Below are 27,423 nucleotides of genomic sequence, written 5' to 3' on the forward strand. Positions count from 1 at the left end.
TCAAATATTAGAAGATAGAGTGCTTAAGGAACAGCCTTTTCTTTTTTTTATATGATAAAGATTTGTTTTCTGATCTCATCAAGAATCATGAGTCATTTCAGGAACAAAAATGATGCTGTAATCATTCTTCCTACGAGTTTTAAATTTCCAACTTCAGAATCCAGTTTTTACAATATTAATTTAATGACTGAGGTGAGAAGAGAGGTTACCTAGTCTGGCAATAACCTGCTTGTTAAGGGGCAATTCTCACTTGCTAATTTCTTCAGCCCCAGATCTAGTCGACCTAGTTTATATTAATTGTATTTCTTTTAAACTATTCCTTTCAGAAATTACAGCCATCTTGTCAATGGATGCAGGATTCATGATAGTTCAGGGAGAGGGGCAGCAACTAGATAAAAAATAAAAGGGGGAGAATTATATACATGAAGACCAAAAGTGGACAAATAAAGAAAAATCAACATCCATTTCAAGGAAATGTTTGTTCAGCTTTGGAGTGGGGAAAATATGAAGGAACAAACAAGGCAGACACTAAAGTGAAGCTCCTCTTTGCTTAAAAGATGACACTTCCATCATTTATTGGCTAGCTAAAAGAAGCCTTGTTCTTCTCTGCAGGGAGTAGTACACCTGTGTACTGACCCGATAAGGTCTTAGCCTATTTGACTTAGGAAGACTTACCCCTGCTGTCTTCCCCTTGATTGGCAAAGGGCAGCTGCTACTTGGTCTCTGGTGGCTGTGGGTCTTTCCATCTGTCGTCCTTGGGGATGCCACAGGTTGTCTTCAGCTATGGTAGTGTTGACTGGCTAAGCTGTCTCTTTTCAAACGTAGACAGGCCAGAAAGATGCATGGTGGAAAAGCTTTGTCAAGAAGTGCATGAAGCATAGGGATGGGTAGTGCAACACAGCAGGGAAGAGAAGGTATTGGCCATCCTCTGCTAGCTGTAAATAACCAGACATTTGATGGTGAAGTAAGAAAAGAACATGTTGAAAAAGATTTATTAACAGAAAGAGAAAAACAAAGTGGCCACAAGAACTGCAAAATTGAAATAATCACTAATTGGCATGGTAGAAGGGGATCAAAAATTAATTCAACAGAATTCTTTGCAGCACAGCATAAAAGACAGTAAACTAATTCCAAAATCTGTGTTTCTGTAAAAATTAGGTAATCTAGTCTCAATCGTATTTAATTGTTACTATCCGTTCACCCCATCAGCTTAACAAATGCAACAGTTAACTGTGAAATCGATATCATGTCAAAAGGAGGGGGTTGCTTTCTTTTTACTTTTCTTTGGCTCTTTTCTCAATAGGAGTGTGTTATATGCATGATTGTGTGTGGGTGCTAACAGCATGTGAATATCAGAAAGTAATAAAGGGAGGAAGGGAAAGATAAGTGATTGTTTTACTCAGTGTGCAGTATTTATTGTATGCGTACTGTGCAAACTCACTACTGTGTAGGCTACTTACTATGTACTTTCTAGATGCTTACTATAAGTCTACTCCCACAGTTGATTTTGTTTCTCAGGATCTGAAGAGAGACTCAACAAAATAATATGCTACAAATGGTGTGCAGCAGTGTTTGCCCCAATGAAAGCTATTCTGCAGATGCCCAAATATTGACTGAGAACTAACTAGTTTATTTATTTGCTTCTAAGTCACAACCAAACTCACATCATACTGTTTTATATTGCATAATGTATTCATAGAATTTGATCATATAGGATAAGTAATGGTACATGGATCCTATGTATGAATTTTGAGCCACTAGCTGATCCTGCAATCTTATTTTGGCTAAGGAATAACAAAAACAGAACAGTTGTTTTCTATAAGGTGCTCTAGACATTGGCCTAAAGCAGGACTATTTTCAGAGGAATTGGCAGCATTCAGAGCTTTCATTCAAATGATGGACTCGGTCTGGAAAAGGTTAGCCATCTCTGATCTAACTTATTCTGAATAACTATGCATAAAACTGTACTATAAAAATAGAGGCCAAGGTAGTACCAGAATCCAAAAGTTCTCATCCCCAGGGAAAGGGCTTCCTTTTTTGTAGTCTGGTCTTTTGGCTACGCCAATCCTGGGAATCAATGAAGCTCACTATTCAACCAGAGACCTACTTTTCACAGAGCTTTGGTTCTCACAACACACTAAGCCACAATGTGGTTTTTGTAGTTCTGGCTTGGCATATTGGGAGAATTCAGAATTTAGCAAACCAAAGGGACCACTACCAATAGGCAGGGGTAGTAGAGAAGCAAAAAAAAAAAAAAATCAAGATGGCAAGATTGCAAAATTGCAATCAAAGGTGGGTTGTGAACAAGTACACAACCCTATGGGTTATCCATACACCCAAGCCCTGCTGATCTTCCTCATTGTGTTAGGGAGGGATGTTCAATGGAAGGATGAGCATATGAGTGTGTGTCAAGAGTATATATAGTCCCAGCCAGGTCACCCACCCAAGGTAGGAAGGTAATCCCGGCTGTGCAGCTAAAGCAAACAAGCATCTATGTTGGGCAGCAGTGACACAAGAAGGTATTGGAGGCAAACGATCACAGCAGCAAAGGCATAATTTCATAATGCGTGGGGAAAGGCAGTGATAAATTATTCCTGTACTTTACCAAGAGAATCACAATTCCACCATAAAAGAACCGGCAATCAAAAAATATGCTGCAGACTAGCACTTGGTAGGGTAGCAATGAAGGCCTGGAAAAGATATTCAGACCTGGGACATGTTTGTACCAGTGGTGGGTTGCTCCCGATTCTTTAGAACCGGTAGTAAAAGTGGCAGGAGGCTCCGCCTACCAGTCCAGATGTCATAATTAATAATCTGCGCATGCATAGAAGCGCCCACACATGTGCAGAGGTGCACATGCACACACGAGCGAAGCGAGCGCTCCCGTTGCAAACCTGGTAGTAAAGGTAAGTAGAACCCACCCCTGGTTTGTACCTACAAAAAATAGAGAATTGTTCAAGCAATGGGTTTTCCCGTGACAATCTGTAGAAGTGAAAGTTTGACTTTGAAGAAGCAGGATAGAAAAAATATTGATCTTTTTGAACTTTGATGTTGGAGAAAACTGTTGGACAATACCATAGATCAGGGCTGTCAAACTCGTGGGCCGCAAGCCAGATGCGAGTCAAGTTGGCCATGCCCACACCCGGTTTAGAGAAGGGGAAAAAGTTGCAATATGTCATGTGACAACGCCGTGATGACATGAGTTTGACACCCCTGCCATAGATAGTTAAGGGGAAACAAAAGGATCATCAAACAAATCAATCCAGCATTCTCACCCAAGACACAATGAACAGACTCAAATGATCTTATTTTGGATACAGTATGTGAAGTCCTAGTTCTCTGGAAATGTCTATAATGCTAGGAAAAGTGGAAGGAAGGAGGAGAATGAGTTGCAACAAGGTGGAATCAGTTATAAGTGCACTATTGGTTGACTGAAAGATCAGGTTAGGGAAAGATTATCATGGAGAAAAGCTATCAATTAACCGGTAAGAGCTGAATTTATTTGATGATACGTAATCAACCAATGACAAAGGGAGAGGGCTTTGATTGCACAGGGACAAGCACCATCTTAATTTTTTTTAACTCTCCTGGCTTATGTATGAAACCACCATTGAGATTTATTCAACAATACAACAGTGTGTGTATTCAAATTAAGAAGATTACAATGTTTTTCTGGAATTATTTTTTTCTCTCTCTCTAGTTCTTTCATTTAAGCTAGAAGATGTTTGTGGTCAAAGATGGAAGCTTTCCATGCTTCTATAATTGGATGTTCTTTATTTCCCCAGGACTAGCCTTGAGAAACTTGCTGGCACATCATTGCTAAGCTTAACAGTCTGGCTTCATCAGTAACTCCGCTTCTTGAAAAAAAAATTAGGTAATTTATTTCTAAAAAACAAACTAATCCTACTTTTTCTTTTCCCACAGTATTCTCCCATGCAACCAACTATACTTGGCAAATCTACTTACTATAGGCTACATTTTAAACCAGAGGTCTCCAACCTTGGCAACTTTAAAACTTGTGGACTTCAACTCCCTGAGTTCCTGAGAAACTCTGGGAATTGAAGTCCACAAGTCTTAAAGTTGCCAAGGTTGGAGACCCCTGGTTTAAACGATGGACACAATCCTTGGTTAGCATTAACTATAGCATTTCCAATCAAATAGTGCAGGGAATGAAGAAAGGATCATGGATGAGAAAAGAGAAGAGCCGAGCATTTTTATTTATCAAATCAAAGGATCAATGATCAAATCCGACTGTTTTCTGGATGGATGGATGGAAAGAAGGAAGGAAGGAAGGAAGGAAGGAAGGAAGGAAGGAATTTTTAAAAATAACAGGTTTGCAAAAATGATAATCAGTCTAACTAAAGCTGATTATCGTTCCAAATGGCTACTATAGGTATGACAGTACCTATATTAGTAGCTCAAAATGCTAATTCCAAGGCTTCTGTTGTCCTAATATTGAAAATCTGGTGGAAAAGGATCAACATAGGCTGTTTCCTCCTTCATTTATGCCTCGTGGAAATCTGATGGTCTGAAAAAATCTACCATGTTGTATCTGCTTTTACTCAATCTGTTAACAGATTCTCATACTCTGGTTTAGGATATGATTTTGAGTTGTTCAAAATTGCTTGAGAATACTTCCTGTGAAAGCATGCTGGAAAGAGTCCACGATTGCTTCCCTTTTCTAAATTTTTATTGTTCTCTGTTTTCTCTTCCCCCACTTTTGGAACCCTCTCCAGGGGTCCAGATTGAAGGGCAGCTTGTAAAGGGTGCACAGTGGCAAACTATAGTCAACTTGCCAGGGCATTATAAGGAACATTTAAAAAAAATGTTTTCTTGTTTTTGCTTTTTAAAAATACTTTGCTATATTTTCATTTGAAATCTGTACTTACCAGACAAAACAAATTTAAAAATGCAAGCAACACTCTATCACATCCAGGATTAAATATGGTTTGATTCCCTGCAGGGATATTGAGCAAAATCTCCTCACTAGTGTAAATCAAAGTTTCTTGATTTACTGCAATAGAGTTTAACACTGATTTATACCAAGAGCAGATCTGCTCTACATATGTAGCTTAATTTTTCTCACTGCATAAAACTCCTAAGATGCTTCTTTAGATTGTTCATGAGTTGCCATAAATATATGCTATAGGCACAATGAAAATTATGGTAAGATTTAATACAATAGAGTGGCAGAGAGAATTAGCTCTCTGATAAATGAACCCAGAGCAAAGATACAGTAAATGACTGGTAGATCATTAGACTGACAGACCAATAAATAGTTCAGAAATATAACTTGCTCAGTGTATTGTGACATTTTCCCCATTGTTTTTAAATTTGTGATATACTAGAAAAAGACAGCCAAAATTGTACAGCTCATGTTATGAGAAGTATTGAATGATTCCCAAGTATCTGATCCTCATTCATTAGCAAATGATATACCAGACCCCCTGAGCAGCTATATTACTTTCCTAACTATTTTGAAATAAGACAAAAAGGCTTTTCTTAAAATCATCACCAGGGCTTGCAATGGGGGAGGGGGGGTCCATGTGCAGAAGGGAAGGAGGACAGAAAATAGAAAAAGGAACTGTCTAATAATGAAAATTATTTCACTTCACTTTGGGGAGAACATTGCATAAATTAGATAATCTTTTCCTTAAGAATCCTATGACTGACCAAAAGAGAAGCCATAATCATTTGAAAAGGGAATACTTTCTCATTTCCACTCTGGTAATTTTTGGGAATTCCTGGAGAATGGGTAAGGCTCCAGAACATGGGAGAAAAGCATCTTTTCCCCATCTTCAGAAAGGGAAACTACGCAACTATCAATTTGAGGTCTGTCCTGGTGAAGTCTTCAAACTATCAAGTAGCACATGTTTCTGACCATAGGGATAGGAGAGCTATAACTAAGAGGAAACAGCATGGCTTTGTTGCAAACAAATCCAGACTTTTTTTGTCCTGCCATCCCAAGAGGCATCCCTAGTGGAGATGCTAAATTTCAACTGTTCTTATCATCCTTTGAAGGCAACAGTTGGGATTTAGCATCTCAGCTTTGAAATGACATGCTTGAATCACCAATCAGTAGAACTAGAGCTACCTGCAGCATCCTGGTTCTTTCTACATGTGTCCAGACTGCCTTTCCCAGAATTCCTATCGGCAATGCTTGTTGAAAACTCTGCACCTTACTTTCCTATCCCACAGAACTGTGAGTTTGGCTGCTTGAACTTTCCTTCCAGTTTTAATATAGTACATCCTTATAGTAGTCAAAAGTAGCTGATCTAAAACTAGGGGTGGGGAGGTGTGCATGTGTGTATACATTTATTTTAAGAATGTGTCTATCACAAGCTTTGATAAAACTTAGTTTGGGAAACTACTTTTACATTCAAGTACATTTGTTGGAATAAAATGAATATGTGCACTTTTTAAAGTATTGCTGGTAAGATACAAGAAAGGCTTTGCAGTCGAATGGAAATTCTGCTCTGTTTCATCTCGGTATCCAGCTGGAATCTTTTCTTTCAACTGGAAAATATGACTTTGTGTTATGCCTCTTTTTGGGAAATCATGTACAGCTGAAATGGAAGCAAGGGGCAGGTGGGAGAGAAATAGCAGCCTATAGCGTGGGTTTCAGCCAGCTCTCTTGGTGAGGGCTGTCAGAAGCTTGTTACACTGAAATAAATGTTGTTTGGCTTCTATGTTTGCTCCTTTCTGAAAAGAAGACAAAACTAAAACCAGTTTCTTAAGAACAGTTCTCAAATGGTGTCATTGTGACTAATGGTTCTTTTATAACTCAGCTCATCTCTTTAGGCAAATAGCACTCATTCATAAATTCTCCAATTGTCAGACCAACATAAATGATCATTTGTCAAAATGTAATAAATCTCAGGAAGCAGCAAAATAGGATAAGAAGACCTGCTTTTGTTTATTGGGCTGTTTTTTTGGCTATATTGGAGCTGCCAGTCATGACTGGTTAGGCATTGAACTGTTGCTCTGAGCTGTGTAACATTTTGCATTGAAAGCATCCCATGTGTGCATGTGTGCACGAGAGTGTTAGTGGTCCCCCAGAAAGGGTAGTTGAGTTGTAGAGCTACTTTTGTCAGTGCCAGTGCTTCTCCAGATGGCATGATATTAACCTCTTAGCTTAAACATCTTTTTAGAATTCTTTATCGGAAGCTCGTATTTGATGTATAATCAGCTGAGCCATTAGAAATCTGTCAAGTCTTCAAGATGTTGCCATGCTTGCTTTTCACATTGGAAACCTTGAAGCCTTGACTCAAAGTTAGGAGAAGTCGATCAATAAAGGATGCCATGCAAGGAAATGTGACTTACATATCCTAGCTCAAATTAGGGTGGAATTCACTGCTTTCTCAAGATGTATTTTAACTTTATGAACAAGACCATTTTTAGAATTACATTAAGTAAGAATTTAAAGCCTTCAGCCCTTTTCTCATTGATCTATAGTTATTAAGAGAAGTAAAAAAAAAAAAACTCTGGAAATGTTGGCATAAATTTGATATAAGGCAGGAAGTTGGTGAGTGGACTGCTGCAGAAGGAATGTAATGTGACAGATCAACACACAGTGGCCATTCTACCAGCACTGATACTATAATGGCATTTCATGCAGTGATGCCATAAGCTGCAATCATTCGCCACTACTAACAGCAATTTGGTTCATTTAAGCCCTGCGTGGCAGTAGTAGGAGCAGATTTAGTGGAAACAAATCAGGCAATCAAATAGTTCTTGAATGTCCAGCAACTTTACTGATCAAAGCCTACCAACATTGGTCTTTAAAATCAGAGTACTGATAACCACTTCAGAGTTCCTTTGCTTAGTAGCAATGGCCTTATTGCACAAACAAGCTACTGTTAAGTCAGAGCTGGGATTCTATTGCTATATGCACATTACATTTGCTCCCATGTATTCAAGTGCACACTGTTGACTTTTGGAAAGTCTTGCAGAATATACAACCCATTACTTGGCTATAGGTGAGATGAGAACAAAATATTGTTTTTATTTATATTATATAAAGGGACTAAAATATATAATGTACAAGTTTAAAAGAATATAAAATACAGTTTTCTTTAAAAGAAACAACCAATCTAAACAGCAATATAATCCATCATTTGGCTACAGGTGAAATGAATTCAATTTTAATTGATAATGAATTTGCAAACAGTTAAGGGTGCCTCAGAAAATCAGTTACTATGAAAAAAGAAAAGGGTTTGAAAACCATTCCTGTAAGCTAAGATGTGGCTTTTGTTGAGGGCAGGCATTTTTAAACAATACCAGTGAAAGGGAGGAGTCAGGTTTAGAAATGGAGGAGAGTTGCTTATCATAAAAGGCAATTAGAACATATTATGTATTAATTCTGGTTGTAATTCAACAATTACAGCTCCGGCAGCTCTTTTATTCCTTTTAATTGGCTTTGCTTACAGTTTTGGTACACACACACACACACACACACACACACACACACACACACACACACGGTGCCTGATGAATTATGGTTGTATCTCTCGCAGAATCTCATTAAACTCTGTTCCCAGACATATTTTATTTCGTCTTTTACTGCATTAGTCTTGCATTGGATCTTACAAACATCTGATTGGAGTTACCTTAAAACTTAGGAATTTGTATTAGAGATGAGACCAAATAATAAAAGGGAAAGGGAAAAGGCTCTGATGACAACCACCTTGAACTTTTAAGTAAGTTCAGATCTGAATCTAGATTTTACAATGGGCCTCATTCTCCCTTTAAACAATTTTAGAACCAAAGACTCTAGCAACGGAAAATGTTCAGCACCACATTTGTGCAGCTTCTTGTAATTTCTTTTAATTATTCCCTTCTAGTATTTTGCCCTTTGAATTAATTTTTTCCCCTCTGTTGCTACAATTTAAAGCAACATTCCTTGAGGCATTCGGGCTTCTTCTCAGGCATATGGAAATTAACTTGGCCCTAACTGAAATGTGCTTATGCATCAGGGGTGAAATGCTTCCGGTTCGGACCGGATCATCCGATCTGGTAGCGATGGTGGCGGGTGGTTCGGAGAACCGGTAGCAAAAATCCCTGCCTCCCCCCCCACCAGGCCCAGCTGAGCTGCACAATCATCAGAGGCTTTTTCTTTTTTACTTTTAAAAGCATTTTTTCTACAACCTCTTCCGATGAAAAAATGCTTTTAAAAGTAAAAAAAAAAGCCTCTGATGATTGTGCGGCTCAGCTGGGATCGTCAGAGGCTTTTCAAAGCATTTTTTTCTGCAACCTCTTGGCCGAAGATGTGGTAAAAAAAATGCTTTGAAAAGTCTCTGACAGTCCCAGCTGAGTTGCCTAATCTGCAGAGAGGTATTTTTTAAAAAGAGCCTTGGTACTACAGGGGTTTAAGGCACCCTGTTATTAAGCTTATTAAGACCAGCTGCCTGCAATTACTGCAGGGTTCGAATCTCGCCAAGGCTCAAGGTTGACTCAGCCTTCCATCCTTTCTAAGGTAGGTGAAATGAGGACCCAGTTTGTGGGGGCAATAAGCTGACTTTGTATAAATATACAAAAGGATGAAGGCTATTGCTGAGCACATTGTAAGCCGCCCTGAGTCTTCGGAGAAGGGCGGCATATAAATCAAATTAAAAAAAAAAAAAAAAGCCTCTCTGACGATTCCAGCTGAGTTGCCTGATCTGCAGAGAGGTATTTTTTAAAAAGCCTCTCTGATGATCCTAGCTGAGTTGCCTGATCGGCAGAGGCTTTTCAAAGCATTAGAAAAAATGCTTTGAAAAGTTAAAAAAAAAAGTTGGCCACACCCACCCAGTCACATTAACACCCCCCCCACCAAGCCACATCCACAGAACTGGTAGTAACAAATTTTACATTTCACCCCTGTTATGCATTTCATATTGTACAAATGGTACATGGAAAAAGAATGGTAAAATATGGAGTGTTGTTCATCACTGTTGCAGCTTAATAAACCATGTTCCTTGCCGGAATACTCCATTCCAGTATCTCTTAACCTTAGCAACTTTAAGAAGTTTGGACTTTAAGTCCCAGAATTCTCCAGACAGAGACTGGAGAATGTAAACATCTTAGGATTCTGGGAGTTAAAGTCCAGACATCTTAAAACATCTTTAAAAAGTCCAGACATCTTTAAAAGGTTGTGAAACCCTACTCTATTCCGTCACTCCCACAAACAAGTTGACATTTCATGATACCACCAGGATGTCTCTTGTTTTTGACCAGTGCCTTTTTTGTCTTCAGAAGAAGTCACCCTCAGACAATGAATTTACCATTATGATAAGAAAAGCTGCCAACAGTTACCACTGGAATCTAATACTGTTTGCAGCTGCAATTTCTAAACATAAGGGGAATCCTGCTGGATCAGAGTGAAACTCTAACTGGTCCAGATTCTATTTCCTTGGTGGCCAAACAGAAGAGTAGAGGAAGTACACAAGCATGACTTCAGGGAATTATGTTTCTACCAGCAACAACAGTCAGATGGCTTAAACAGCAGAATAAAAGAACAACGTGATAAAATTAGAATACACTGAAAATTTAATGAAACAAAATGGTCTCAGTTACTGGCAAAAAAGGAGATCATAAGTGAATGCAGAATTGCAACCACAGTGCTTTAGAAAATGTTTATATTTCATGGCCTTAGTCCCAAGCTGTCTATTCCTAATAAATTAGGCTAAATAAATTGGTGTAATCTTCATCAGCCATTGGCTTGGAGACAAATAGGACCAACTAAATTGACAATAATTTGTTTGGATTGAGTTTAATTGGACAATGAGTGTTCATCAGTTGTGAAAGATAAAGTTGCAGGCATCAGAAGTGGAGTGGAATAACTTTATTAAAACTGCAAAACTGCAACTAAATTAAGACCTCAAGGAAAAGTCTAAATCCTAAAAAACAGCATGGGAAGCTGGTTGACTTTAGCCAGTTGCCTTGGCTTAAACCTGATCTACTAAAGAGTTTGGCAGCTGTAGTCTTCACCAAGATAGATAAGCAGATGGTCTCTCCACAGCAGTCACTCTCCTTTGCCCAATGTTACTACCTTTAGCATCCCTGACTATACCCATTTGGTATAGTATTGCCCTCTGCTTGGGGAAACTACTCATACCTTTTTGAGCTTCTAGATGATTTTGTACCAAATATTCAATTAATCTCCTGTGGGGAGGGAAAGTGCTTTAAAGAAGGGGAAAGTGACCTATGTTCATATAGTAATCAGGATAATTGAGAAGAATGAACTCCTTCCCAAGAATATGAAAACTCATATCCCCAAAGAGCTAGTGATAGCTGAGAACAGGGCTGAAATCCAGCAGGTTCCGAAAGGTTCTGGAGAAACAGTAGCAGAAATTTTGAGCCGTTCGGAGAACCGGCAAATACAATCTCTGGCGTGGGAATGGAGATTTTGCAGTTTCCTGCCATGCCCACCAAGCCACACCAAGCCCACCAAGCCACACCCACAGAACCAGTAGTAAAAAAAGTTTGGATTTCACCACTAGCTGAGAAGATATGTGACCTTTGCTGCCCACTCTCCAAAAGTCAGGCCAGCCCTCTACTGTAGTTTTTCAGGTAAAACCCAAACCGGAATATCTGACACATATTTCTACAAATTACTCAAAATTTCCGCTACCGGTTCTCCAGAACCTGCTGGATTGCCTGCAATTCTGTGCACATTCTTTATTCTTCCTGACAAGGTGTGTTAGCTGACATCATGAAACCACAACCTTTGACTCCAGGGTTATATATGACCCACCCAAATTCTTTTAAAGCTCCCAGAGCTCCCTCTTAACGCAATTTCTGATCATTGTTCCCTGCCTTACTGAGACCAAAAAATACATGTACACTGTAGCAAAAGCCCTAAATAACATGGTTATAAGAGATCCATTAAAACTGGCCCGACATAAAGTTCTAGCAAAAAAAAAAAAAAAAGGTTGATTCCACCCTATGCAACATATTCTCTTTTTCCCATCCCACTTTGTATCAGTATTACCTCTTCCATGTAGCCTTCATCCTTCCAAAGCATGTAAACGTAGCTCTTGTCCATGAAAAAATTGCCCACAGCAGATCAGAATGCATCTCCAGATACTTAGCTACCCTAATGCAGCCATCATTAACTAGGTATGTTCCAGATGTGATAGAACAACCTTGAATCCCTACAGTCCATACTAAATGAACATTCTGGAAGCTATAGCCCATAGACTTCTTGAGAATGTGGGAAGCCCCACCCCCACCCCAGAAGAATGAAATATTTTGGGGAATATTAAAAAGGTAGGATAGAATATTTCCCCTAAAAGAAAAATGAGAAAAATCTTAAGGGAGGCAGAAAGCACCCCCAGTTTCCAGGCCCCAAACAAAAAGTGAGGAGGCCAGCTTTTAGAAATGCAGATTTGGTAAGCCATTCAGAAAGACTGGGTCAAGGCAGAAACTCAGATAAGCAATAAACAAAAGGTTGACAAAATTAGCTCAGACAAGCACCTAGGATTTGCATTTGCCCTTTTGCCTGTAGAGCCAGCCATGACCCCATAGGAATCTGACAACAGCCAATAGAATATTAAAGGATATGTTCTTGTACAGAAAAAGGAAGCTCAAATACAAAGCCCAAAGAAGGTATAAAAACCCTCCCACTTTCACCTCCATTTTGTCAGCTGTCCCAAAATCACATGTGGTTGATGGTTTTGCTTAATCAATAAATGGAACCTTTCTTTCCAATCAGCCTCCAGCCTCCATTTTATCTCCATTGCCATCCTCCCAGATTGGAGCTGAACCAGATGGATTTTCCTTCCAACAAGAATATCAGATTAGGGAAGGCTTACTATCAGTGGTGGGATGCTGTCAATTTAACAACCGGTTCGGTGAGTGTAAGCATGCACTTAAGGCGTTTGCACACAGTGCTGAAAATGGAGCATTTAGAAGCTCAGCTGCTTACCTTCCAAGTCAGCAACGGTAAGTAGAACAGTAAGGGAGTGAAATCAGCTGTGCCGCGTGATTGAGATGAACTACAAAGCAGGAAATAAAGGACAGGATAAAGCGGAGGTAGGTGGGTGGGTGGGGCCAACTGATCATCAGCACTACCAGTTCACCTGAACCGAACTGGCTGAATACCATCTCTGCTTACTATCTTACTGCTTACTGTGAAGTGGTATATAAGTCTAAGTGCTATTGCTTTTAAAGTGAGAAATATTGAAAGTTACATTTGGAATGCCATTATGTTACTGGGAAATACCACTTCTTTATTTTCAAACTTTATTGGACTTTAGTTTGAAGTATCACACAAGCGGGCAGGAATCAGTGGTGGGATTCAGCCAGTTCGCACCACTTCGGGAGAACCGGTTGTTAACTTTCTGAGCAGTTTGGCAAACTGGTTGTTGGAAGAAATCATTAGGGCAGAGAACTGGTTGTTAAATTACTTGAATCCCACCACTGCCAGGGATCCTTGATCTAATCCAATTCAAATGAGAGGTGAGCTCATGCTTGGCTTTTGAAGATGGCAGAACACCGTCTCAAATACAGACTTAACGCTCAGGCTGTTACTGATTTGCATATCCAGATCACCCAGCAGAAACAAAATTGGTCTTTCTCTGTGCTGTGATTCGAAAGGGTTTTATGCTCAGTTAAGTAGGAAGCGGGGTTGCTCCATGGCTGAATGGAAAAGCTCTCCCCCTATCCTCATTTTCAGCAGTAGGAGAAAACTTTAAATCCAAGGAAAATTCACTTGGTACCATGTTCACAATGTTTATCCCAGTGGGGTACGATACAGTATGTGAAATGGCTGTATTTCACAATAATTATGAAAGAGAACAAACATATGGAATAAATATAAGGCATAACAAAAAACAGCAGTGTAAGTTTAAGTCAACCACTGAGTCTGTCAAAACTAGTAACTTGTTTACTGTGGAGAAGTCAATGAGTTAATAGGTCAAATGGGCTTGGCTTTGCCTGCGTTTAGATTCTGGTCTAAGAGTATATGATTAAGCCACTTGGCTAAAGCTAAGCAGGTATGAGTCTAGCCAATGTCCAGATAGGAGCAGTCTGGGTCTGGGAACCTCCTTGATTTCCATGGCAGTAGAAAGGAAGGAGGAATATCAAGGAAACCTCAAAAGCTTGGGACTGCAAATGCCAGAATCTCTGGCCTTGCTGACAGAGGCTAGTGAGGATTGTAGTTCCCTGCCACAAATGTGCTGTGCTTGCAATCCAAGGCCTATTTATTTGTAAGCCCCACTGAACTCAGTAGTGAGCTCAAGTTAACTCAGTGGGATTTCCTGCTAAGTAAATATATATTGGACGGTGCTGTGAATGAATGAAATCATGTTGCTAGCTGCCTGCTCTCTCTTGCAGTGCTTCTGCTGCAGATCATTGCCTTCTTTGCATCAAGTGGCCAGTTCTGAGTGGAAATGCTTTAATACGCATGGTGTGGAAGTTATTGCTAGAGAAGGGAAGGAAGGAAAACAGGCAGACAAACATGATGGTTGATGAGCAAGCTCTAGAATTTTTTTTAAAAAATCCTGGTGGGAAAAAGTAAAAAAAAAAAAATTGCCGTTGTGCAATGTGTAAAATATTAACAATGAGAATGGCACCTTTCTGGATTTTTATTTTTTATTTTTAGGACTAAAGCTCTAAAGACACCAGGTATCAGTGTATCTCTTTAAAAAGGACACTTTTCACTTTTTTATTTCATTTAAAATTTGGGTCTTGCCCAGCCTTTGAAATCTTGGCCATTTTTTAACGTGCAAATGTGAAAGGAGACCGGGAAGAAAATCCATTTCAGGCATATGCAGCTCCATAAATTACTTTTTGTGGTTGAAACAGTATTCGCTTATGTCATGAGTTGAACATCCCCCTTTATTAGAATGCTATTTATTGCCACCAGCTGCAGCGCTCAGCTCAGAAAGTTCTTGACACCAGTGATTGCTTTCAGCACCAATGCTTCCGGCTGCTAACAGGGGCTTCTCTTTCCAAAGGCAGCCACTCTTTGTAAGCTTTTCCTTCTGGTGCACAGACACCTCCTGTCATTGTTATCCAGGAGCTTCGATGGGGGATGGGCCTAAACCTTTTGATGTTCAGGCATCATTTGAGCTATAAGATTTTCTCCCTAACATCCCTGGCATATTTGCTATCAAATGTATCCAGGAATGCCAACCCATCAGCAACGGATTTCTTTCCTTGCCTCTAAAATTAATTCCAGTGTATAAGCAAAAGGACCAGGGACAAACATTACAGAAAGAGTGACTAATATAGGTACAGATGCTTGCTGACCCCACTTGCACTTCCAATCAAGAGCTAGTTGTAAAAAAAAAAAAAAAAAGGCTTCTCTGGAAGACCATTATTAGCCTTGCATTAAAAAGTAGCTTTTGCTATTTTCTTGTCTATACTGGCTACTAAGTTAAGAAACCAAACAGGCATGAATGAAGACTGGAAGAAGCTGGCACTTAACGTAGAGAACAGTCTCCAGATAGATGTTGAAAAGAGTTTGTATGTGTGCAGCCTCCAGGGATAAATGTTACCTACTCTGTTAATTAAAGGGACGCAGTGGCTCAGTGGCTAAGATGCTGAACTTGTCAATCAAAAGGTCAGCAGTTCAGCGGTTCGAATCCCTAGTGCTGTGTAATGGGGTGAATTCCTGTTACTTGTCCCAGCTTCTGTCAACCTAGCAGTTCGAAAGCACGTAAAAAATGCAAGTAGAAAAATAGGGAAGGTATTGGTGGGAAGGTAACAGCGTTCCGTGCACCTTTGGCATTTAGTCATGTCGGCCACATGACCACGGAGACATCTTCGGATAGCGCTCTTCAGCTTTGAAACAGAGATGAGCACCGCCCCCTAGAGTTGGGAATGACTAGCTCATATGTGCAAGGGGAACCTTTACCTTTACCTCTTACTCTGTTAATTATGCACATCTCTATATCATTGGTTTGAAAACCTGTCTTTTTTCATCCACAATTATGGCCACTCTGCAGAGTTGGACGATACTGCCAGTCAGTGCTAGGAGGAGATTTATATGCTGTTAATATATAATTGCAAGCCATTTTGGTGTAGTGGTTAAGACACCAGTCTAGAAACTAGGAGATCATGAGTTCTAGGGCCACATTAGGCACAAAGCTAATTGAGTGATCTTGAGCCAGTCATTCTCTATCAATCCTAGGAAGGGAGCAATGTCAAACCACTTCCAAAAATTTTGTGGAAAAAATTGCAGGGGTTAGTCCAGGCAGTTGCTAAGAGTAAGCCCTAGTGATGAACAATTGTGGGTCAAAGACACAAAACACAAAACAAATTATAATTATATAATGACAGCAACTGCTCTGTTGCTCTGGCCATATGTTAGGTATGATTGCTGGTCATTTCATATGGATTTTATGTTAATGAATTTCAATGAAAACTCTTCTTCTACTCTCTAGAAATGCAATGAGTCATATGGAGGATTTGGGTAGGAGTGTGGTTCTCCTGCTTTGTTTTGTTAATGGCATGTATTTTTTTTTTTTTTTTTGGTTATTGTTACACTGTGATATGAGGATTGCAATTAAAAAATCGCCAAGTTCAAGTTTTAGTCATAAAATACTTCTGGCTTTAATTATAAGTATTTCTCTTACATCAGAACATCTACTTCCTGACATCTGTTTTAGCAAATGCACAGAAATGGTAAAGAGAGCTGAAGTGCTATTTCCAATTAATTTGGATCATAGAGCAGTTAATCAGTCACACAAAATAAAAGGAATTCCAACATGAATATATGGATCTCTTGTGCAATACTCATACGGCTGTTATCGAAGGATCACTGGTAGAAAAATAATTTTATACATCTGCATTAAACCTTTAACATGTCTGAACAATTATTGTAGGAAAAATAATTTGCCTGGGTTAATTCTGATACCAGCAGCTATTTGCATAATAAATTATCAAAAAGTACTGGAGATGTCTGACCTAAAGGTTTCTTTTGAGAAATACAGAATGTCTTAAAGTAACAATAAAAAGGGTCCATCAAGAATAATTTCTCAGTAATGCAGAATGTTATGTTCTGCCTGGAGTTCATCTTTACACAGATTTCTTTCCCACTGCCACAAAAAAACAAGTCTTGGTGTAATATACTTCGGTGTCTGCAACTGGGTGTAACTTAGAAAAAATGTGGGAAAAACTGATGAACTGAATGGTATATGTTACAGTCCTCTAGTTACTACATAGAAAAAGTAGCTACTAAGATTTATATTTGGTGGGTACTGATGAAGGCAATATAAAAAGATTTTGATATATTTTAAATAAAAATCTTTTAAAAGATTCTTTTAATCTTTTAAAAATCTTTTAAAAATCAGTTGAACTGTCATGATCAACTCAAACCAATGGAAGGCATTCCTGAAAACCTATCAGAAGCAAAGTTTTACTTTGTATTAAAATTAATATTCTTCAGTTGTGCCATTAGCTACAGAAGGTCAGGCTGACCTGCACTAACCAATAAATCAGGTACGAGGTTAGTTGTTTAAGATCATTGAAAATTATTGGTACACAAGGTTGAAATAAAAAAAGGTAACCACTGATAGGAATGGGAAGGAAGGAAAGTGGAAGGAGGATCTTTTTGGTAATTGGGCATTAAAAATAGTTATTGAAATTTAAGTGACAGTCTTGTGGCATACTTTACAATGAAGTCACTAGCAACATATATAGATAATCTTCACTCTACTGCAACCACTTTCCCAATGAAATGATTGAATAACAATGGAGATAATAGTAAAATGTTTATTCCAGTGCAGGTTTATCATATAAATCCTAGTAAACCACAAATTCAAAAAAAGCATTTGCATTTGAAATCCAGGAGCCAACTAAACGTTAGACGTTAGACCCTGCACATTGCTCTTATTGTCTATAAAACTTATTAACTTTAGAATAAAACAACAGGGATCAATTTTCAGTATCAGACTAGGTGCCTCTTTGTTTCACACACAGAAATCCACCCAAAGTTTTCTTTATTTCAGCAATCTAATATAAAAGGCATAGATGCATTTTACACTATTAAGAATCAGAACTTTGTGCAAATAAAAGCAAATAACTCTGAAACCAATAGATCCTCTCAGATATCCTTCCCTGATCTAGACCAATCTTCATAGACTGAATTTGCTGTACTCACATGACCCCTAACAAGTGTTTACTTGTCCTCTTAAACATCTGCAAGGAAATTGATTCCACTGCTTCCTTAAGACAGCTATTATTACAGTAAAGAATTCTGACTGGTATCTAATCTTAGCCCACATTCCTGCCCTTTAAACCAACTGTCTCTTGTCCTCTTTTCTTAATAGATAACAATTGTTCTCTAACTTCTTTGTGGCATTTTTCCAAATATTTGAAGAAAGATATACAAATTCTCTAAACTCACCTTTTTTTCTAAATTAAATATTAACTCTTCTGTTTTGTTAATATTTCTTGCTTTGGGAGAAGATACTTCATTGTTTCCTGTTTACACTTTTCAAATGTTGTATAGTAAACAACATAATGACCAAAACTAACACTATTGGACACTTACCTTGTATGCCTTGCAGTCCTGGATTTCAAGGGGTGGATCTAGTCTGTCTTCTAAAATGAATGTGATGCCATAATGCAAAACAATTTAATAGGAGTTTTTATGCACTGTATTCTCTTTCTTCTTTGTTTGATACGTCATTACTCCACTATTTTATATAATCATTCTAAAGCAATTAAGACTTTGGTTAAATACTTGCTCATTAACAGTAAGATTTAAGATCAATAAAATCCTTGTCTGGCCTGCATGAGGTCAATTAGAAATGTAAATAAGTGTATCCTGTGTACACAATACAATTGCATTGCTTTTATTTTAAAGGATTTTTTTTTCAATATATGTATGTGCATGAGTACCTTCACAGCCTTATTGGTTCAGCTCTCAACAACAATTCCAGTTTTTCATGTGGCCCCTTGGGAAAATTATTTGCTCACCTCTGGTCTAAGTAAAACTTTTATAGGAAAGGCAGAAAGTTCCTTGATATTACAATATAATTGATCGAAGAAAGTCCTGTCTCAAGGAGATAATTCATCAGGAAAATTCATATTAATGAATCTATTCAAGAAACACAAACTTAATCTGTTAGCTAACAAATAAAATAAAAGAGTGATTATATCTAATTCTGGGTTTATTGGCGAGACTGAGGAAAAAAGTCAATTACCTCGACTTTTATATTGAAATTAGCAGAATATTATATAAGAAGAAGGATAAATAGTCATAAGATTGCTGAAGTAAACTTCTACTTTGGCCCATATGTTCTTGATTTGGGATTATTTTGCTGAGATGGTGCGTATATATCATTCAATAATAGTATTTAACAGAACAGAATATAATATTAAAATTTGAGTATGATTAAAATATGTCTATGAAAATCTGACTACTAAACAACCTTTGGGGAATGTAACTAAATTCCACATAAGTTTTTTTTCTTTTTGGTATGGATTGGATTGTTGCTCCTTGGCGAATGTGAGGTTATAGTTATTATCTATTTGTTATGTCTGAGAACATACCATGTTTACAGTCAAATTTGAGAATCTGGAAGTCATACCCTACACCACCTCATTCTATTTTATGGCTAGTTCTCTGAATGTCTTTCTTCATAGGCTGCAGTAGCAGCAGCTCATTCATCATCACTGTAGGAGAAATGGTAGATGGGCTCTGCTATTCCAAATTCCAAGCATGACCAAATGAGTATGCTGACTAGGAATCCTCTGTGGTTTTTACTCTGCTGGTCAATGCCAATTATAGGGAGTGGTGCTCTTCTCAATTTCAAAGCCATTGAACCAGTGACATGTCCATAGTCATATGGCCAACATGACATCAGAGTACTGTTACCTATGCTAACTAGGGGATTATGGAATTTGAAGATTTCATACCAGGTTAGGAAAAGTTGAGATGCAGAAATTCTGGTCAAGTCCAATTGTGCCCATTCTGGTCTTAACCCATTAATCAGATCCTGACATTGGATTCTTCTAGTCCTAACAAAATTCAAATAGGGGTCAGTTCTTTCAACCAAAAAGTTGATACTACTGTTTCTTTTTATGTTCTATTGCTTCTTCTGCTCTACTATCTGGATCTTTTTCCCAAGATTCCCAAATCTTCAGCTGCTTTAGACCATAGCTGTTATCAGCCTTAGCCAGGTTTAAGGTTAGGCCCATATTTAAATCTGCCATTAGATGCTTATGACTGAAATGTACTTATGCCTGAACTTTTCACCTTCTTGTTGCTTTGCTTGCCTTGCCTGATACTGGTATGTAACACTGATTGATAGGGATTGCAGAATTATTGTTACCATACCTGCTATAATTGAAAACGGCTGTGCTCACAGGAGCTATTATGTATTTAGTGTTATTATATTTATGTTAACAATATGTTATGTTCAAATATAAATGTTCATTCTGATTGCATGGAATAACTGCTTTATTAGAGAGAGAAATGAACTGTGTTAAAGGTGTTGTTCTCTTGTGTGTTGTGCATGTTGTGCATGTTTGGTAACCCCAGACATGTTGAAAGGCAACATCTCTGGAAGTAAGACAAAATAGCCATTGAATAATGTCAAAGAGATAGCAATGGGACAGTAACTTAGAGTTGAGGTTGACTTTAAACTATGTGCCAAGTGTCAAAATGTGGCATTTGGTCTGCCTATCTGGATAAACACAAAATGGAAAGAGTGCCCTACAGTAGGGGTCCCCAACTCCGCATCCTGGTGCCTGGCACCACCCATTGGGAACCAGGTTATGTAAGCGGCATCCACACACGCAAAACCATCCACTCTCCCCCACCGCTGCCACCGCCACCGCTGCCAGTCTGCAGAGCTGGAAAGGTTGGGAACCACTGCCCTACATGATCCAATCCCAAATGCTAAAGTGTATAAAGATCAAATCCAGTGTCAGAAAGCCAAGAACCGAGTGTGGGACTACAGCCCATGAAAGACAGGAAACACTGAATCTTTGAAGCAACTTGAGGAAATGAAAAATCCAGGTTTTACCTGCTGTATTATTGTCTTTCTTGTCACATACCTGCCCTTCACTGGGCTAGAATATTTTTCCTTCATTTTCCAGAGAACATTGAACTTCAGCTGCTTTGTATTGTTCCGCTCAAAGCTAAACATCATTAGGTCCCGGCTCTTATCCTGGCATTTTAGGTAAATAATTTCTGTTTCGTATACAACATTACACTTACAAGGTAGTCTCCATAAAATTATTAAGTAATTGTGCTTGCCACATGGCTGCACCAGGATATTTATAAGAAGTGCTCTCTTTGCATGAAAGCAGAGCACATATATGAATCAATGTGTTATGAAGGATAAGTTATATTCATCAGCAACAGCATTTAGGGAAAATGAGTTTTGTAGTTCAAAACATATTGAGAGTTTCAGATTGGGAAAGAACATCCTATCCTGTCATTTCATACTGTAGAGTACAATTCTGCAATTAGTTACGTTATTTCAATATTTCATATATAGAATCCTAAATATTCAATCTGCTTTATGTACCATTCGGAAAACAGTTGTTTCTTTATCTATTTGACTGACCACAATAGGAGCTTGGCTTGTTCTGTGAACTCCCTATCACATAATGTACAAATAATAATATCTACATCAGTATTCAGTTGGTCTGTGCACAAGTTGATGCAAAACCACTTTTTTATATGTCTAAACTACAGTTTAAAAAAAGACCCATAGAGATAATTAGGAAATAATTGCTGTTCTTTAATATTTTTTCTATTTTGTCACTGATTGCTTTAAGCACTTTAATTTCTCATAAACTTCAGTCGGGTTTTTACTCTAATATTTTTTAGTCTATGAAATCAAATTTCATGTTCTATCAAGATGCCAGATTTGCTTTAATATGTCACAACAAGCGTTTCCTATCAATTTGCTACATTCGCATGTGCTGTATATACTCTTCTTCAGAAAAATAAAGAAAGATCATGAGGATTTAAAACGCACTTACATTAAGCAAATATGTATTTATTATACTGCAGCATTGGAATATTTTTAATTCACCTATTAAAATTCTGAAATTACTTCTAGTCTGAGTTACATATATTCTCTTCTATTGGAAATACTGTATGATATGATTTCATAGGCTCTTTAAAAGTACTTATTTGGAAAAACAAGATATATAAAGTTGATGTTTGGAGTTAAGATTTTTTAAAAAAATAAAATAAATGAGCCCTTAGGAACAGCCTGTCAACTAATATCTGAGGGGACCCGAGCCTTTTAGCCTTCTACTAGAAGACCTTGAAGACGTGACTCTTTTCCCAAACATTGGGCTAGGGTGGGGGTTGAGCTGGGAAAATGTTTAGCCTGATGCCTGGGGGAGAGAAGGGTACTTTTGTTTTCAGCCCTGTTTTTCTGGATTGTTTTGAAACTAGAGTCATTACACGAGATAGGCGGTCATATAAATCTGTAAATAAATGCTCTTCAACTCAATAATTATAAAAGTGATTCTGAAACTCAGTTTCATAAAAATGGAATTAAATTCTGTATTGTTAGAATAGAGCACTCTGTCCATAGTAAACTTACAAATATACTTACTCAAGGGATTTCAGTGAAGGTCTTTATCAGTGGTGAAATTCAATTTTTTTCACTACCGGTTCTGTGGGCATGGCTTGGTAGGTGTGGTGTGGCTTGGTGGGCATGACAGGGGAAGGATACTGCAAAATCTCCATTCCCACCCCACTCCAGGGGGAAGGTTATTGCAAAATCTCCATTCCCACCCCACTCTGGGGCCAGCCAGAGGTCATGTTTGCCCGTTTTCCAAACTACTCAAAAATTTCCACTACCGGTTCTCCAGAACCTTCAGAACCTGCTGGATTTCACCCCTGGTCTTTATTCTCTTTTCTCTGTCTCAATATTACAGCTTCCATCACTTAAGAGATAATAATAATACAACATGAATATTACCTTATATTTTTCTTGTGCTTCAGCTATTAGAAATTTATGCAAACTCCAATGAAAATGAGAATATTGCAATTGTCAAACCCTTTCTAGAGAGAGGAAGATTTCATCCAACTTGATGGTTTTGCATATGGTTATGCTCCACAGGCGGAGAAGTGCACCCCAGCCACAGATACCTTTATCAAAGGACCTGAGTTTAGGATTCAAGACTCTCCAAAGCTTAAAAATGGAGATGAACATTTGAACCGGAACAGCTCACCTTCTGCTTTTGGAAGAAGGAACTACTTTCAAGTTTTAGGTAGGAATATTTATCACACTGCAATCACCACAAAATATTGAGATGGGATTTCCCAAAAGGGGGTTATATTGAGGGAGTATCTTTTACTTGCTTGTTCTTTGATTACAGACTTTTAGGTGACCTCAAGCAAAACTTCTCATGCAACATAAATGATATCAATTGGTGGAGTTTCTTCCTAATTCTAGTAGAACACAAGCAAAGAAGCAGTAAAATAAGAGGAAATAAGCCTGCTGTTATGACTTATAGTGGGATAATACAAGTCAAATATTAGTTTACACTAGGGGTGAAATGTAAAATTTGTTACTACTGGTTCTGTGGGCGTGGCTTGGTGGTGGTGGATAATGTGACTGGGTGGGCGTGGCCAACTTTTTTCTTTTTAACTTTTCAAAGCATTTTTTCTAATGCTTTGAAAAGCCTCTGCCGATCAGGCAACTCAGCTGGGATCGTCAGAGACTTTTCAAAGCATTTTTTAAACCACCTCTCCGGCCAAGAGGTTGCAGAAAAAAATGCTTTGAAAAGCCTCTGACAGCTGAGCCGCGCGATCATCAGAGGCTTTTTTTTTTTTTTTTACTTTTAAAAGCATTTTTTCGTCGGAAAAGGTTGTAGAAAAAATGCTTTTAAAAGTAAAAAAAAAAGCCTCTGATGATCGTGTGGCTCATCTGGGCATGGTGTGGGGGGGGCAGGCACAGGGATTTTTGCTACCGGTTCTCCGAACCACCCGCCATCGCTACCGGATCGGGCGATCCAGTCCGAACCGGGAGCATTTCACCCCTGGTTTACACCTCTAATTGTGAAAAGCATTTTCTATAACAGCTATTTTGTTTCTGTGAAGCCTTGCTGGAACAGCTTCAAAAACTAATATTTTGTTATTTAAATGAAATTAAAGGACATCTGCACATTGCCAAAAATCTCCCATTTAGAATTCCAGGTTCAGTATATATTCATTTATTTAATATGTCTATAGCCTCAACCTATGAATTCTAGGTACTAAATAGATAGAAAAATTAAAACAATTACATCATCATCATAATTCCTCCCCAATAATATCAATGCTGATGGTTCTGACTTCTTTCCAAAGGGCCCTTCAGAACTGCCATATTTTTACATCATGATGGTGGAAGCCATTCTCACCTCAAAAGACAAACTATTGAAAAAAAGGAAGCAACCACGAGAACGCTGGCCATTATGGCCTGTTCTTATAGGAGGGGACCTTCAGCCAATACAAAGCAGTTTTGTACATTCTCTCACTTTCTAAATAGGTTGATATGTGTCCAAAGATTAAAGTTTTGGTTCCCAAATAGTGTAACTCTTAGAAATGACTGTTTATTGTGTAATATGATTACAGAATTTAAATAATGTAGAAGAATGGTTACGGTACTAAAATAAGGTTATAAAAGAAAGACTCAAATCACCACTTCATATGAGTTTCCTGGTTCATAATTGCCTCTCAGCATAACCTACCTGACAGGGTTAAATGAGCATAAAAATTAGAATAGGATATCTTGAACTTTTTGAGGAAAAATATATCTACTTTCCCTCAATAATCCCACTTTAAATCAATTCTATAAAAACAGATTATTTTATTCTGTGCAGTAAAAAAGCTCTTGAGAAGCTCTTCGTAGAGTCCTGAGATTAAACCAGCCTAGCAGTTAGTCATGTCTGTTTATTTAATGAATGGGAAGTAAACTAGTTATAATTACCTTCTTTTACTGATTTCTAAGGAACTGTTTCTAATTAGTTTTATCCGAGCCAATAATGTTAAATGGTATAAAATTCAGCTGATATATTGATTTTAATGGGTTCCCTTGCTGACAAACTAGTTAAAACCAGCTGCCATTCCTCAGTAACTTTTTACTTTTCTTTCTGCAAAAGAGAAATTGTAAAAGGAGACAGATTGCAGTGCACTCTTCATTTATGTTTGCAAACTGTCTTGAAGGAAGATGGATGAAGCAACCTGCCTAGATGCTGTCACTGTTTGAAGATCAGAGATCTTGATAAGCTAATCACTTATAATATCAGGCAATCTGAAATGTTATTTGGAACTTTGGAAGTGTAGTTTGCATTAGGCGAGATTAGTTTACTTTATGCAACTTTAAAATATATTGTAATGAAGAGATACAGTTTACTGCTTTGCATTCTGAAGTAATGTCAACCTTCAGGTAACCTTTTCTGTGGGGTAGGGGAAACCAATCCTAGATTTCAGACATTTTCCACTCTCTGAATTTCCATGCAGTGGAATAATATAATGCAATAGGTCAAACAAGACTTATAAGACCAAATTGATGGGGTCTTAGAACTTTCTGTTTTATCCTCGCTTAGAAAGGAAATTTTCTGAATGACTCCCTATGGAAAGCCTCCCTCTTTTGGTGGTATGGCCTCCAACATTCAACTCTGCTTACAGGAGACTGAGTCTTATTTGGTTTGTCTTATTTGGCAATCAAATCTTTGGACTTCAGTGAAGGCAGATGTTTTGAAGTCAAATGACTTCACTTCTCATTAAAGAATGTTTTGCAGTTTGCTTATTTGCTAATCATGAGCAACAGATTTCTGCCTAATGGAATCCACATCTTTAGCATGTGAACTTTCACTGGAAATTGAAAAATCTCAAATTGCTGTAGCATATAATTTCAAAATATCAAGATCTTTTGCTTCTGTTGTCATCTTTCCTGTGCTGCAGTCTTTTTTTTTTTAACTGCCTGGACAATTGCCACTATTTTTTTTTTCAATTCTGCCATGACAAATGTGATGAGAAAAGACTTGGTTCTCTGCCAAAAACCTACTCCAGAGTTCAAGATCTGTTTCTTTTTTCAAGTGTTTTCCCTCACTCCCAGGGGCTACAAGCTACCTTATTACTAGAAAGAATGACCCCCATGACAGCACAATTGAGATCCAGAAATTCCATAAAAATTGTAACCTCCTCCAGTGGTTTTGGATTTCCAATCAAAAGAAATGGGTCTGAAAGACAAATGGACTTGTGTATATACCACTATTTCAAAATAGATATTTCCTTATGTCCAATGGAACCTTTTTTTCCTTTTTATGAACTTTCTATTGCTCTTTTCCACGTATTTATATTGTGAGCATCCTTAAAGTGGTGAGCTTTTAATGCATTTCAATATCATTCCTAGTTTGTTTACATAGTTTGCTGCTTTCTTACAGCATACTACCCATTTTCTGGCATGTACAACTAGATATAAGCCTCCTGCTTATTAACAACCTCTTAACAAATTGGTTAAACATTGGTTCACCTTGAATCCTAAGATGAAATGGAAATGTCAGAGGGAAATTTAGCATTTTCTGAGTTGCACTGCATCATGCCTTGTTATATACTCACTATACATTTTTGCAAGCAAAGTGAGTTTGCATCATTTCAGAAATTTAAGAATATATTGTTGACTTCATAGATATTTTATTAAATATCAAAGACTATCAAATCATTTGCTCCAGTAGGCAAATTTTGAGATTTTTGGTACCTTTTATGGGTGCTTGCATCAAATGACTACCCTAAATATGAGCCCAGTTTCAAAATACCAATTAACCAGAAATCAAATGGATAAAATTGTTTTCCATGTATCTCTCTAGGCCTCCTCTCTCTAGCCACCTGTGCTTTACCTTTGTTTTATGGATACATTTCCAGAAGAAAGTATTGAATGGCAGCCATTCACCATTTTCATATTCTAGGAAAGTTTACTTCTTATTTTGCAGTATTAGATAGAAATTATGTTTTTCTTTAAATTACTTTGAGCACTGATGATGTTACCTCTTTTAGTAATGAAATGTCTGCAAGGAAACAATGAAGCTCAGAGAGCACCAACGTTCCCACAGTTCAACCCTGAGTTACAAATATTCTCTTCTATTGATAATTATTTTAAAATCAAACGAAGCAACAAACCTGATGAAGACTGAGAAAGGTGTCCGGGAACACCTTCTTGAGGGTGCATCACTTATGTCAGGGATGTCAAACTTGCGGCGGCATATTGTTGTCATGTGACATATCGTGACTTTTCCCCCTTTGCTAAACTGGGAGTGGGCGTGGCCAGCACGTGACACATCTGCGCTGCAGGCCCTGAGTTTGACACCCCTGACTTATGTCAACTTTAACTCAGCATCCAAATGAATTGAATCAAAGAGCCCAATTAAACTTTACACACATGGTGGAAATTTTTCCTATTCTGAAAGCAGAAAAATTTATGCCGGTGTAGATCTAGTGTATGAATATATAATGCCAATTAAATAGGGTTATAT

At 38.0% G+C, this 27,423-nt stretch overlaps 1 long non-coding RNA gene across 1 annotated transcript in view; it reads right to left on the reverse strand.

The window, feature by feature from the left end:
• LOC148116427 (uncharacterized) overlaps nt 1–27,423 on the reverse strand; it is a 44,678-nt gene that overhangs the window by 4,179 nt on the left and 13,076 nt on the right. The window contains exon 2 of the long non-coding RNA XR_015733574.1: nt 676–935. This is a non-coding gene — a long non-coding RNA (uncharacterized LOC148116427). The remainder of the gene's footprint in view (nt 1–675; nt 936–27,423) is intronic.

Source organism: Pantherophis guttatus, chromosome 1 (assembly GCF_059756535.1).
Source record: "Pantherophis guttatus breed Tessera chromosome 1, ASM5975653v1, whole genome shotgun sequence".
In the NCBI taxonomy this organism is placed as follows: domain Eukaryota; kingdom Metazoa; phylum Chordata; class Lepidosauria; order Squamata; family Colubridae; genus Pantherophis; species Pantherophis guttatus.